The following is a 13,252-nucleotide window of genomic DNA, read 5'->3' on the forward strand; positions in this document are numbered from 1 at the left end:
TTCTAGAATATAGGTGTGCCTTTCTTATACTAATCCTGTACCCAAATAAAAGCTGCATTTTCAATATGAGATAAAGAGGTATTTTGCAAAAAAGTGCAAAGTTTTCACCCCCATTGGTGTAGCTACAGTGACAGTTTCAGAAATTTCCTTTCCTTTTCTTTTTTTTTTTTAATGCTCCATATGCTGGATTCATTTAACTTGAAATGGCAGGCAACCACACTGCAGACCTCAATCTACAGTACATATCAAGCAACTCAACTTTTTCTTATAATGTCATGACTTTCCTCTGTTTCTTGCAAGCACTTTGAGCATCACTAGTGGCACTTCCTATGGGTCCCATGGTGTTATTCAAGGTTTATAGTGTTGCACCAAGCATGGTGAAAAATATGGGAGAACTGGAAGAGAACACATTTTACTGTGATACACAATAACCTGGAGAGACAAACGGGTCATACAGAGATTATTATTGTAACACGGTGTTTTAAGTGGATCCTGGCAACACTTGAGCTCACGGTCATAGCTAGGAGGGCTGGCTACAAAATTCTTGCAGTGTATAGTATGTATTACAGTTAATTTGAGGTAGTTATGATTTAATACTGCATGTTTGCATTTGTTTACATTTCTCTTGACCACAAATGGTACCGTGTACAGTCTATGTCCGTGCACATACTTTTTTTTTTTTAATTTCTTTATTTGAGAGAGAGAGTTGGGGGGGTAGGGGCAGAGGGACAGGAGGAGAGGGAGTCTCAAGCAGACTCCATGCTGAGTGCAGGGCTGGACGCAGGGCTCAATCTCTGACCCTGAGACCACCACCTGAGCCAAAACCAAGAGTCAGATGCTTACCCAACTGAGCCACCCAGGCACCCCTGTGCACATACACTTTGATAAATTTTAACTTTTTATAATAGATTTGTGTATATTTTATGGTAGTAAATGACAAAATAGTACCTACGTATATTTTATGAATTCATGACATATCTAACTTCTTAATTCTCTTGCTATATCTAGGCTATCAGTTCATCTGTGAGTTTTTTTAAATTGTTGCAAATCTCCAAAAAATTTTCCAATATATTTATTGGAAAAATCCATGTACTAGTGGACACACACAGTTCAAACCCATGTTGTTCAAGGGTCAACTGTAGTTTAGTCCGCAAGTATTTACTGAGCATCTACCATGTGCCAAGAAGTAAGTGTTAGGATATAGCTTTGAATTAGACAAAGACTCTCTCCTCAGGAAGCTTACATTCTAATGAAGACAGATGATAGATGATAGATAGATAGACGATCATTTCAGAAAGTGGTATGTCAAATAAAGAAGTTACATAGAGTCATGGGAGCCTTCCTTAAGGAAATAATATTTGAGCCGAAAACTGAAGAATAAGAACCAGCCATGCAAAGACCTGTTTGTTTTTTCTTTCACTGTGGTAAAATATCTATAACATAAAATTTACCATTTTTGAGTGGAGTTGTGCAACCACCCCAACCACCCATCTCCAGAACTTTTTCATTTCCCCAAACCAAAACTCTGTACCCGCTAAACAATCACTCTTCACCACCCCCACCCCACTGGCAACCACTATTCCACTTTCTGTTTCTATGAATTTGACTCCTGTAGGTACCTCATTTAAGTGTATTTGGTATACAGTATTTGTCCTTTGATGACTAGCATATTTCACTTAGCATAATGTCATCAAGGTTCATCCATCTGTCAGAATTTTTAAAACGAATATTCCAATATAAACATATACCACATTTTGTGGTGTTCTTCTATTGATAGACACTTGAATTACTTTCATCTTTTGGCTACTGTGAATAATGCTGATATGAATACAAGTGTACAAATCTCTATTTGAGTGCCTGTAAATACCCGGAAGTGGAATTGCTGGATCAGATGGTAACACCATGTTTAATCTTTTGAGGAACAAACTACTTTCCATATAACAGCTACACCACTTTACATTCCTACCAGCAAAGCACGAAGATCCCAGTTTACATCCATGCCAACTCTTGTTATTTTCCTTTTTTTTTCTTATTATGGTCATCCTAGTGAGTATGAAGTGGTATCTCATTATGATTTTGATTTATATTTCCCTCATGATTAGTGATGTTAAGCATCTTTTCATATACTTATTGCCCATTTTTATATCATCTTGGGGAAAATGTCTATTCAAATCCTTTGGCCTTTTATAATTGGGTTGTTTGGCCTTTGTTGTTGAGCTGTAGGAATTCTTTATATATTCTAGATATTAACTCCTTATCAGATATAAGATTTACAAATATTTTCTGCCATTCTGTGCGTTGTCTTTTCACTTTCTTAATAAATGTTCTTTGAGACATGCAAATTTTTAATTTTGAAGAAGTTCAATGTATCTAGTTTTTCTTTTGTTGCCTGTGATTTTGGTGCTATATCTGAGAAATCACTGCCAAATTCAATGTCATGAGGCTTTTCCCTTATGTTTTCATCTAAGAGTTTTATACTTTTAGCTGTTGTGTTTAGGTCTTTGGTTCATTTTGACTTAATTTTTGTATATGGTATAAGATAAAGGTCTTGGCACCCTTGTCAAAAATCATTTGACCACATACATGAGAGTTAATTTGGTAGCTCTCTATTCTATTTCATTGGTCTCTATGTTTTTCTTTATGCCATTACCACAGTTTTTTGATTACTATAATTTCATTGAGGTTAGAGTTTTAAATCAGAGGTCACAGCAATTTCGAAGATCTAGAGTAGGGATCAGCAAACTTTTTCTGTAAAGGGCCAAATAGTAAATATCTGGGGCTTCACGGGCCATGTGCTCTCTGTCACAATTACTCCACCCTTCTATTATGGCACTAAAGTAGCCATAAACAATACATAATCAAATGGCTGTGGCTGTGTCCCAATAAAACTTTATCTTAATTGGTAACAGGACAGATTTGCCCCAAAGGCAGTATTTTGACACTCTTTGGACTAGAGGTCACAGTTGTGCATTTTCAAAGGCTTGAAGGAAGGCTAGTGTGACCAAAATAAAGGTGAGAGAGGAGGGAGCTGAGGTTGGAGAGGTAAGTAAGGGCCAGATGGCAGAAACTTGTAGACCACAAAGGGTATTTGATTTATTCTCTCTCACTCATTCACTCACCAAACATCCATCAGGGACCTACTGGGAGCTAGGGGCTGGGGCTACAAGGCTCAGTCCTCAGCCTCCCTGGAGTTTTGATATAGAGAAGAGGTGTAAGCTAAGGAGTTTTAATACAGATCATATTTCCTGCATCATGACATATGCTCTACTCCCTCACTTGAACCATGGGAGCTGCTCTGAGCTTTACCCTACTTTTAGTTCAAGCCTTTATTAATTGTCTCCAAGATGAGTGCAACTGTCCAGTCAAAAAGATTCTGCCTATAGCCTCACCTTCTTCCAAACTAGCCCCCACACTGCAGCAAGAAAATTCCTAAAATGTAATTGTGATTACACTCCCCAGCTTCAAACTATCACTGTATCACTGTTAAGTCCAAACCCTTGGGACCCTGAGTGACCAGACCCTTGCCAACTTCTCAGCATCATCTGCTCTCTCTCCTCTTGGTGGGAAGTGCTAGCTGACGACCTGGGACATTGACTCACACAAACCCACATAAGAGCATGTTTGACTCATGATTAAGCACTGCGTAACACCTACATCAAAGAAGGATATTTGCTATCTGGGTGAATTCTTGTTGTTCGTGTTTCTATTATAAAATATAATTATGAATTGAGCAAGACCTAGTAATAAAAGAGCAAACACATACAGAGATAGCCCAGCACATGTAAATGTAATATAAATTACAAGTGTAAATGCAAATTCTAAACCTGGGACCTGACCCACTGAATCAGAATCTCTGGAGGTGGGGCTCAGGAATCTGAGTTTTAGCAAGCTCCCCGGGGTGATTTTTAAGCATGATAAAGTTTGAGACCCACTGCTCTAAAATATTTATTCCTGCGGAGTAAAGGCCTTAATGGAGGCAACGTTTAAGACAAGCATGAGAATAATTTTGACAAAGAAGTAGAAATAGAATAATTTTTAACATACAAAGTTTTTGAAGTATGACATAAAAAGAAAACAGACCTAGTACATAACACTATATGTTGCGAAAGGTCCTGAGAGGATGAAGAAACTACAGGATAAACCTGACCTGGGAGCAATTGGGCTGGGGTTCAAATCCAGAACTCCCACTAACCAACTCTGTGCCTTGTAAGAAATTGCTTAACTAGAGTCTCAATTTCTGCACTAACAGGTTAGAATAATATGCCCCTTGACCTGCACCCTGTGATGGTTGTGAAAATCATGTGGGATAACGTATTCGATGATGCTTTGTATGGAAGGATAACATGGTGATCAGGTTTCTTTTCCTGCTGTAACTCCTTACAACAGAATATATGCATCTTACGTTCTACACAGGAAATGGATAGGATTTTGAGTCTTGCAGTGACTCAAGAGATTTCTCTTTAGTGTAGGTTACAAGAGATACACAGCTGGAATGAGAGGTTGCTCTGGGCTTGATAAGAGAGAACAGAGGAAAGTGGCCTCACCTGAGAAAATGGTGCCGGAGCTTTGGCAGATGGTGGTAGGAATATCATTAATACCCCTGAACTCATCTGTGGCTTTACCATTTCTCCCCCCAGAAAAGTTTAATTAAAACCTATAACAGGGGCGCCTGGGTAGCTCAGTCATTAAGTGTCTGCCTTCGGCTCAGGTCATGATCCTAGGGTCCTGGGATCGAGCCCCACATCAGGCTCCCTGCTCAGCGGGAAGCCTGCTTCTCCCTCTCCCACTCCCCCTGCTTGTGTTCTCTCTCTGGCTGTGTGTGTCTCTCTCTCTGTCAAATAAATAAAATCTTTAAAAAAAAAAAAAAAACCTTTATAAGAAAAAAGAAAAAACCTATTAACAGCTTTGGCCAATGTTCAGTCCCAGACATTCTTACTGCCTAGCAGTTGCTGTTGTGTGGGCCATTTACAACAACTTCTGTGCTGATTGGTCAAGGTTTGTGCCACACAGGTAGTTAAACTTTTAAGTAACACCTCCGGTGATACCCCATGATAGAAAGGAATGTTATTTGAAGCTTATTTCAAACAGAAGCAATTCTCCTCCCTCTGGGATGGTTTAATGGGTTCCTACAGTGCTTCACCAGGCCTGTGCATTCCCTGGACCTTTGACCCCAGTGCATACTTTTCAACTTAATGACAGATAGTTTCAGCATGTTCATTCATCACCAACAACACAATTTATAATTTATTCTGTTTCAAGCATATTTCTCCGGCTGACGAAGCTATGAGCCACTATTCTGGAAGGATTCCCATGCATGTGTGGGTAAGAATTCTACTTCTATGCTGGGGTTTCTTTCATTCATTTCACGAAGCGAGGACAGCCCAGGCCACCACACTCTTTTCTTTCCCCCTTTTTTCCCATTGCTATTTTCTCCCCTCAACTACAGACAGAATAGGTAGACTTCCTGTCTATTCATTTTTTTCCTCTTAGCTTGTCTCTTTTGGATTAAAAGCGACTTTCAGATAAATGTGAATCATTTAAGAGAGGGAGCTACTCCCAGGAGAGTCTAAAGGCCTCTCCTAAGAAAACAAAACATGGTAATTATATTCCTTACTTGATCAACCATGTAATAGATTCATATGCCTTACAATCTTTATACCTCGAAATGGTAGGTGGAAGACACCAGTTATTTTTTGAGCATGCATAATCTTTAAATTGAAAGGAAAATGTTCAAAGTGACGACTAGCTCTATTAGTTGAGGTGTGATATGACAATCCCCTAAATTGCAAAAATTAAAAAAAAATTTCTGGCTCTGCTCAAAGTGACCCCATGCAGTGTAAGGAGTGGCCCAACATTCTCTCTCACTTGGGGTGACTTGGCTTCCCACATCTAGGAACAGTTGAACAGAAACCCCAAATTTTAGATAGTCCGTTAAGCAGATACAACCAGGGCAGGGATAGTGACTGATTTTCTTTTCGGGTGCTCTTCATAAATCCCAGACTTGGTTAATACCTTCATTCCACCAGCATCCCCCAATGCTTTTCCCCCAAAGCAAAAAAAAAATCTAGAGGATCGAAGCCCTTGTTACTCAAGGCATGGTTCACGCACCAGCAGATCTGAGGCTGCCTGCAAGCCTGTCAGAAATGCAGAGTCTCAGGCCCAAACCAGACCCACGGCATTCTGCTACCTTTTTAACTAAATGTCCAAGTGATTCATATTCACATTAAAGGATGATTAGTACTGGTTTAACTGACACATTTGTTAAAGAGCATACCAAAAAAGAATCAAGATTCTCTACTCAGAACACCTGAAAAAATAAAAACAGACAACTCACTTCAATTACGACGGGTGATGCTGGAAGGAAAGAGCCCCCAGCCTTGGCCAAGAGGCAGGGTGATGCGGAGACTTCTATCCTTGTAGGTTTTCCTTTAGAGACTTCAGCCCCAGATCCATGTCCCTTAAAGTTCCAGGAACTTCCTTTTGCCGGCCCACGGGGACAAGAGAAAGAATCAGAGAGGAAATGCAGCCCCTCAGCGAGGTCCTGCAATGACCAGAAAGACCGAGGCTTTCCAAAGAAACTAGCCTTGAGGAGACGGCCACGGGGAAATGAACAGTTCTCATATCTCCCTGAGATCCTTTCTTCTGCCCCATGAGCCGGGCATTACCCACATTTCCTTCTCGACCACTGAGATTCAAACCGACGACCTAATGCCTCCAATCCACCTGGGATCCTTTCCCGGCGTCCCCGGCAAGGGGATGGGAAAGGGAGAAAAAGGCACGCGTCAGAGAGATATTTTTATCTTTCTCTTTGTGCAACAGAATCCTGATGACAGCATCTCCGACACTAGCAACAACTTGAGCAAAAATCAAAACCAATCCTAGCAAATAGTTCTGCTCTGTGTAAACTTCCTGTCCTTCGCTAGCTCTGACGAAATCAGGGGTCTCCTCTCATAGGCCCTGCCTTCTGGCAAAAAAAAGTGCCAGCAGGAAGAGAACACATTTGAAAGGAAGTGAAAGAAACCAAAGCAAAGACAGCATTAGGTTTCAGGGCAAAGACCCACCAGAGACTGGAAAAGGAGAGAGCAGCTATATTTAGAACATGCTAGCCTTCTAATGTTAGCTTTTCTAACCCAGAAATACAAGAGGAAGGTAAGACCGTACTAAATAGGCATTTCATATTCTGAAAACATGATGATGTCAAGTGAAATAATAGGACAATAATAGGGTAAAAAATTATTTATGTGATATTACTGTGATCCTGTGTGATCCTTTTCCTAGTTGTTGCACAGTTGACCATTTTGCTGTGATGTAAGCATATGGGCAATGCAGAGGTACCTGTATCTTGCCTGGAATGTAATTAAGCAAGGCATGTGTGCATTCTACTCGTAGTGCAATTATCTGTATTAAGCAAGGCCTAAAGGTAAAAAGCAACCAGTGCAAAGTTACAAACTTCCTAATCAATGGTATATTTATTTATTTATTTATTTAAAGAGTTTGTTTATTTATTTATTTATTTCACAGAAAGAGAGAGCACGAGCAGGGGGAGTGGCAGGCAGAGGGAGAAGGAGAAGCAGGCTCCCAGCTGAGCAGAGGGCCTGATGCGGGGCTTGATCCCAGGACCGTGGGACCATGACCTGAGCCGAAGGCAGACGCTTAACCAGCTGAGCCACCCAGGCATCCCTCAATGGTACATTTAAATCCATAGAGATGCAGACGCTTTATTCACCCAGTTACCTTATCCCCCTACCTCCCTCCCCTCCAACAACCCTCAGTTTGTTTCCTATGATTAAGAATCTCTTATGGTTTGTCTCCCTCTCTGGTTCCATCTTGTTTTATTTTTTCCTCTCTTCCCCTATGATCCTCTGTTTTGTTTCTTAAATTCCACATATGAATGAGATCATATAATTGTCTTTCTCTGATCGACTTATTTTGCTTAGCATAATACCCTCTAGTTCCATTTTGCCATTTCCAAGGTTTATTCTAAACCAAATAGAGCTAACTTCACAAATACAATTTTAAGGATAATTAAGACATATATTAAAAATAAATAACCACAATTCTAAGAATCAGCTAGACACTGTTGGGGAAAAAAAGGAATGTATGACACAGTACCTGCCCTCCATGGGTTGGGTAGACAAGACTAACATACATGACCCAACAGGAGGTCTGGCTGAATACCATATTAGTTCAGGCAGTAGGTAGGGGGAGAAAGGAGAACCCAGCATAGCTTATAGATCGTGGATCCTCACTTCCTACTGATGTAGACCTATTGCCGACTTGGCTAAGATGACCCAGTGAACCCGTAGCAAGGTTCAGAGTAATTGGGCTCAAGCTCTCATGATTCCCCTGTATTCCAGAACAATAAACATTAGATAAATCTTTGCTTGAGAAGTAACTAAAGCCTCTCTTCCACTGAGGCAAATCTAAGTGATTCCAATTTAAGGAAACACATATTGCTTTTCTGACAGAAGGTTACACAAACTTTAACTTTCAAATTTTCTCCCATGTTTCATGTAATGTAATTTTATGTTGTCAAATATAATATTAAGACAATAGTAATGCAGTAAAAAAAAAAAAGAAAGAAAAGAAGGAAGGAGGGAAGGAAGGAAGGTAGCAAGGAAGAGAGTGGTCAAAAGAGGAAAGTAGGAAAGGAGCAATGAAATTAGAATCTAAATGTTTACCAGTAAGGATATGGTTAAATAAAATGTAGCATAGGCATACAATGGAATATTATACAACGGTTTAAAAGAATGAGGTAGAAATATATGTACTGTCTTGACAAAGAAAGATCTCCAAGATATATTAATTGTAAAAAGCAAGTTGCTAACTAACATGTGCATACCCTCACAAAACAAAACTACATGTTTTTATATGTACCCATCTATGTATATAATCACATAGAAAAAACTTCTGAAAAAACATGACCCCAAATGGCAGCAATCTCTGGGTAGTATGGGATTAGGAGGTAGGGATGCTTTGTTGACAACATATATCTCTGTTGTTTAAAGATTTCCCATATATTTTCCTATTTCTCTTAGAGTTAAAGCCAAAGAACTTTCTATCTCCAACCCTACTTCTCTGGTCTCATTCTCCCCTTTGCTAACTGTAATGTAGCCAGACCTATCTCTTTGCTGTACCTCAAACGTACATACACCAACCCACCTCAGGGTCTTTGCATGAGCTCTTCCCTTTGCCCAGAATGATCTTCCCCCATTTATATATAGGACTCATTCCTTCACTTCCTTCCAGTTTTTCTTCAAATGGTAACTTCTCAGTGAGGCCTACCCTGACCTCCCAAATTAAAACTGCAGTTCCTTCTACTAGCATTCTTGATCTGCCTCATCTTATTTTTGTTGAGAGCGCTTATCACCTTTTGACACATGTAATTTCCCTATTTATTATGTTTGCTTTTCTCCTTCCAATAGCATGTAAGCTCTATGAGGGCATGGCTTTTTATTTGCTTTGTTCATGAAAAAATCCTTAGTCCCTAGAATTTGTGCCTAGTATACCACTAGATGCTTAATAAATGTACTAATAAAGCCACAAATTTCCCCAAGAATATATTCATGTATTTTTTGTATATATTTATCAAAGATAATCACCAATCACAAACAAACAAAAAAAATTCTAAAAAGTTAGAATAAAATGCCTGAGGACCTCCTGGCTTCTATGGAACAAGATTTGAAAATCTCTGGCTGAAAGCCAAATAAGGTAGAATGCATAGGACAAAAGCTTATTGAATGGAAGTCCTTCCATTGACTTAGCACACTATCTAATTATTTTTTTTTTAAGATTTTATTTATTCATTTGAGACACAGAGATACAGAGAGAGAGAGCATGAGCAGTGGGAGAGGCAGAGGGAGAGGCAGAGGGAGAGGAAGAAGCAAACTCCCCGCTGAGTCAGGAGCCCGATGTGGGACTTGATCCCAGGACCCTGGGATCATGACCTGAGCCGAAGGCAGACGCTTAACCATCTGAGCCACCCAGGTGCCCCACTATCTAATTATTTTGCAAACAACTAGGAGCAAACCAACCACTCCTAGAACCTCTGTGAAATACCCAGCTATTTCTTCATAGAGGCAAAAGGCCACTTAGAGGTGAAAGTCCCTTATTTCTTATAAGGGCAACACTGTGCCAAAGGTGACAAGTTGTAACAAAAGTCATGCATAGTTGTTCTTGGAGAGCTCTGTTATTTCTCTCAAAAAATGTATATCCCTAAGAATGTAGATGGAATTTAATCCCCAATCTTGTTGAAGCAGGTACTGAAGTCCTTGAAGCTGGAGAGTGAGAAAGGTTTGAAACGGCCAACATCATCCCCCACTTCAAAGTAGAAGTCTTTTAGCTAGTGATTTTTTTAAATCAGAATCAGTAGCTCAGAGGCACCTGGGTGGCTCAGTCGTTAAGTGTCTGCCTTTGGCTCAGGTCATGATCCCGGGGTCCTGCGATCGAGCCCCGCATCGAGCCCCGCATCGAGCCCTGCATTGGGCTCCCTGCTCCGCGGGAAGCCTGCTTCTCCCTCTCCCACTCCCCCCTGCTTGGGTTCCCTCTCTCGCTGTGTCTCTCTCTGTCAGGTAAATAAATAAAATCTTAAAAAAAAAAAAAAAAAGAATCAGTAGCTTGGCCGTGGAGAGGAATCCACTCCAAATTAACAAGGTAGGGAAGTCGGGTCCGCAGATAAATATTTTGCCAGTCTTATTTCCCCCCTGTCTTAACCATTCCTCAGGGCTCTGAGAGGCAGTAACAGAGAACACTTCCTTGCTTAGCCATTAAAATTATGAAAGGGTTGGGGCACCTGGGTGGCTCAGTTGGTTAAGCGTCTGCTTTTGGCTCGGGTCATGACCCCAGGGTCCTGGGATCGAGCCCCATGTCGGGCTCCCTGCTCAGCGGGGAGCCTGCTTCTGCCGCTCCCCCTGCTCGTGCTCTCTCTCTCTAATAAATAAATTTTTTTAAAAAAAATTTATAAAAAAAAAGAAAAGAAAATTATGAAAGGGCCTTTTCTGGTATCCCAATCTTTTGTTTTCCATCTTGGATTGGTTTATAATGGTGTCTTCAGAATTCTCTAGAATGAACCCAAAGAAATTTGGGATAATCTATTCCTATGTTCCAGAGTATGGAAAAGTTGCTCCAAATTTCCTTTAAGGCTTAGAAGCAAACCAAGACTTAGCAATTGTTTAATAAAAGTCAAAAATTCTGTGTTCCGGGCGCCTGGGTGGCTCAGTTGGTTAAGCGACTGCCTTCGGCTCAGGTCATGATCCTGGAGTCCCGGGATCGAGTCCCACATCGGGCTCCCTGCTCGGCGGGGGATCTGCTTCTCCTTCTGACCCTCTTCCCTCTTGTGCTGTCTCTCATTCTCTCTCTCAAATAAATAAAATCTTAAAAAAAAAAAAAATTCTGTGTTCCATATCTTTATTATCAAGACTCACAATGATTATTTACAAGTTCCTCAGCACTTATAGCTTTGGTTTCTCATTTTGCCAGTTATCAACTTCTGAGAGTTAAGGGCCTCATTCTAGGCTTTTTAGTCTGACAGTATGATGCTGTTCAAACAGCACTTATTTAATCAAGTCTTTATATTCAGCATTATAAACCAAATGATAATATAAACAGAGCTATAAACATGACCTAAAATAAAATCACACTTGTAATAGAACTTTGAAATGCCAAATCTGCTTCAGTGGTTGCTTCCAAATATTAAAAGCCATATAGGACAAGAAAAAATTAGTAACTATGACAAACTGTCTTTATTAACTCTTCATACTTGTTATTTACTGAACCAGAGACACAAGAAGCTCTGGAAGAGGAAAGCTCAAATCAAAGGAAGTATTTTTATTAAGCAGACCAACCCCACCTCTGTTTATTGCCTGGTACATTTGTGCAGCTGTTAGTAAATGTTTACAATCTGAGAAATCTAGGTACAATAAAGTTGATGACTGGGGTCTAGATCAACTCCATAGAGAAGAGAGACACTCCGGAGGGCAACACTGCCTGATTTTTCCTTTTCTTCACAAAGCTAAAGATCTGGACAACAATACAGCAAATTTTATATATTTTTACATAATCATGCATTTGTATGTTTGTGTATATCTTCTGTGGCAGAGAAGGCAAGGGAAAGTGGTGTAAGGGAAGGAAAGAGTTCAAAATAGTGCAAAGTTAGAAACAATGTGCCTCACAACAGGGGACTGCAACATAAACTATGGTATATGATATCACAATCACAAAAATTAGCAAGTAGATGGTCTATATGGATGCATGGCATATGAACTGTCTAGGGAGTAAAACTTGTTGCTCTTAGATATAGTTCCTGGGCACCTGCAAATTAAACTGACAGATGACAGACTGACAGGAGAAAAAAGGTTTATTCATATGTAAGTTAGAGACTTACCTACCTAACTTAGTAGGGGAATGAGGAGAGTGGAGGAAAGGCTTTTATGGGAAGAAAAAATAAGTTTCTTTAGGAAAGACAAATGGGTTTTTAGAAGAACAAACTGGAGATTTAAAAAAAGTTTGTGATAATATCTGTTTATGAATGTGTGAGTGGTCTTTTCTATCTTCTTCATGGCCATGAACGATTTGACTTATGGTAGGATTACTCTTGTTCTCTCTTCTAGGAGTAGACCCATCCTGAAGAGGGATTTATGACAGCCTCATTTTTCAGAAGTTTCTGCTTTTAATGAGATAACAGAGGCACCAAGAAGGCTTCTTTCTGCATCTGTTGATTCTCAGTTTCCTTCAACTCAAAATAATCCTTATGTCAAAGTGGCATATGCTGATCCCCTTCAATATAAAATTGTATCAGTTGAAGAAAATCAGAACTAAAATAACATGAATGTATTCACTGACTTTAAAATGTAAAAAAAAAAAAAGATGCATGATCATGGCAGGGATCAGAAATTAGTTTGGAATAAAGAAAACAGAGTTTTAACAGTTATTATTAAGTTTCTTGTTCTGTAGATTTACTAAAATTCATAGCCATCAGTCATTTTTTAAAGAAGGGAGCGGTATTAGACTATTAAGAAATCCAGTCAGGCAGAGAGAGAAATAATGAAAAAAGAGAAAAAGTAGAAAGGTAAGGAGAGGAAAAGAAAGGCACATACGGGGAGAGGAAAAAAAAACCAAACCCAAACACAGAGAGAAACATTTACCACAAGCAAAACTGACACCTAGAGAGACACGAATTAGTGGCAGAAAATGGGATATATGACTGTGTGGGTTGTGTATTAACTATTTATGTCTCACAACAACCTGTATGCTG

General features: G+C 39.7%; 1 protein-coding gene across 4 annotated transcripts in view; it reads right to left on the reverse strand.

Moving 5' to 3' along the window:
* ABCG2 (ATP binding cassette subfamily G member 2 (JR blood group)) overlaps positions 1–13,252 on the reverse strand; it is a 144,591-nt gene that overhangs the window by 128,866 nt on the left and 2,473 nt on the right. The window contains exon 1 of one of the 4 annotated variants that reach the window (XM_064584778.1): positions 6,335–6,921. The exons of 2 other annotated variants lie outside the window; for them this stretch is intronic. The gene's annotated coding sequence lies outside the window, so the exon portion shown is untranslated. Of the gene's footprint in view, positions 1–6,334; positions 6,922–13,252 lie in introns of those variants that run through there. One more of the 4 variants, XM_064584776.1, reaches the window with a different exon arrangement.

Source organism: Mirounga angustirostris, unplaced genomic scaffold (assembly GCF_029215605.1).
Source record: "Mirounga angustirostris isolate CCGP_5_RB_7025 unplaced genomic scaffold, mMirAng1.0.hap1 SCAF_2, whole genome shotgun sequence".
Lineage (NCBI taxonomy): Eukaryota > Metazoa > Chordata > Mammalia > Carnivora > Phocidae > Mirounga > Mirounga angustirostris.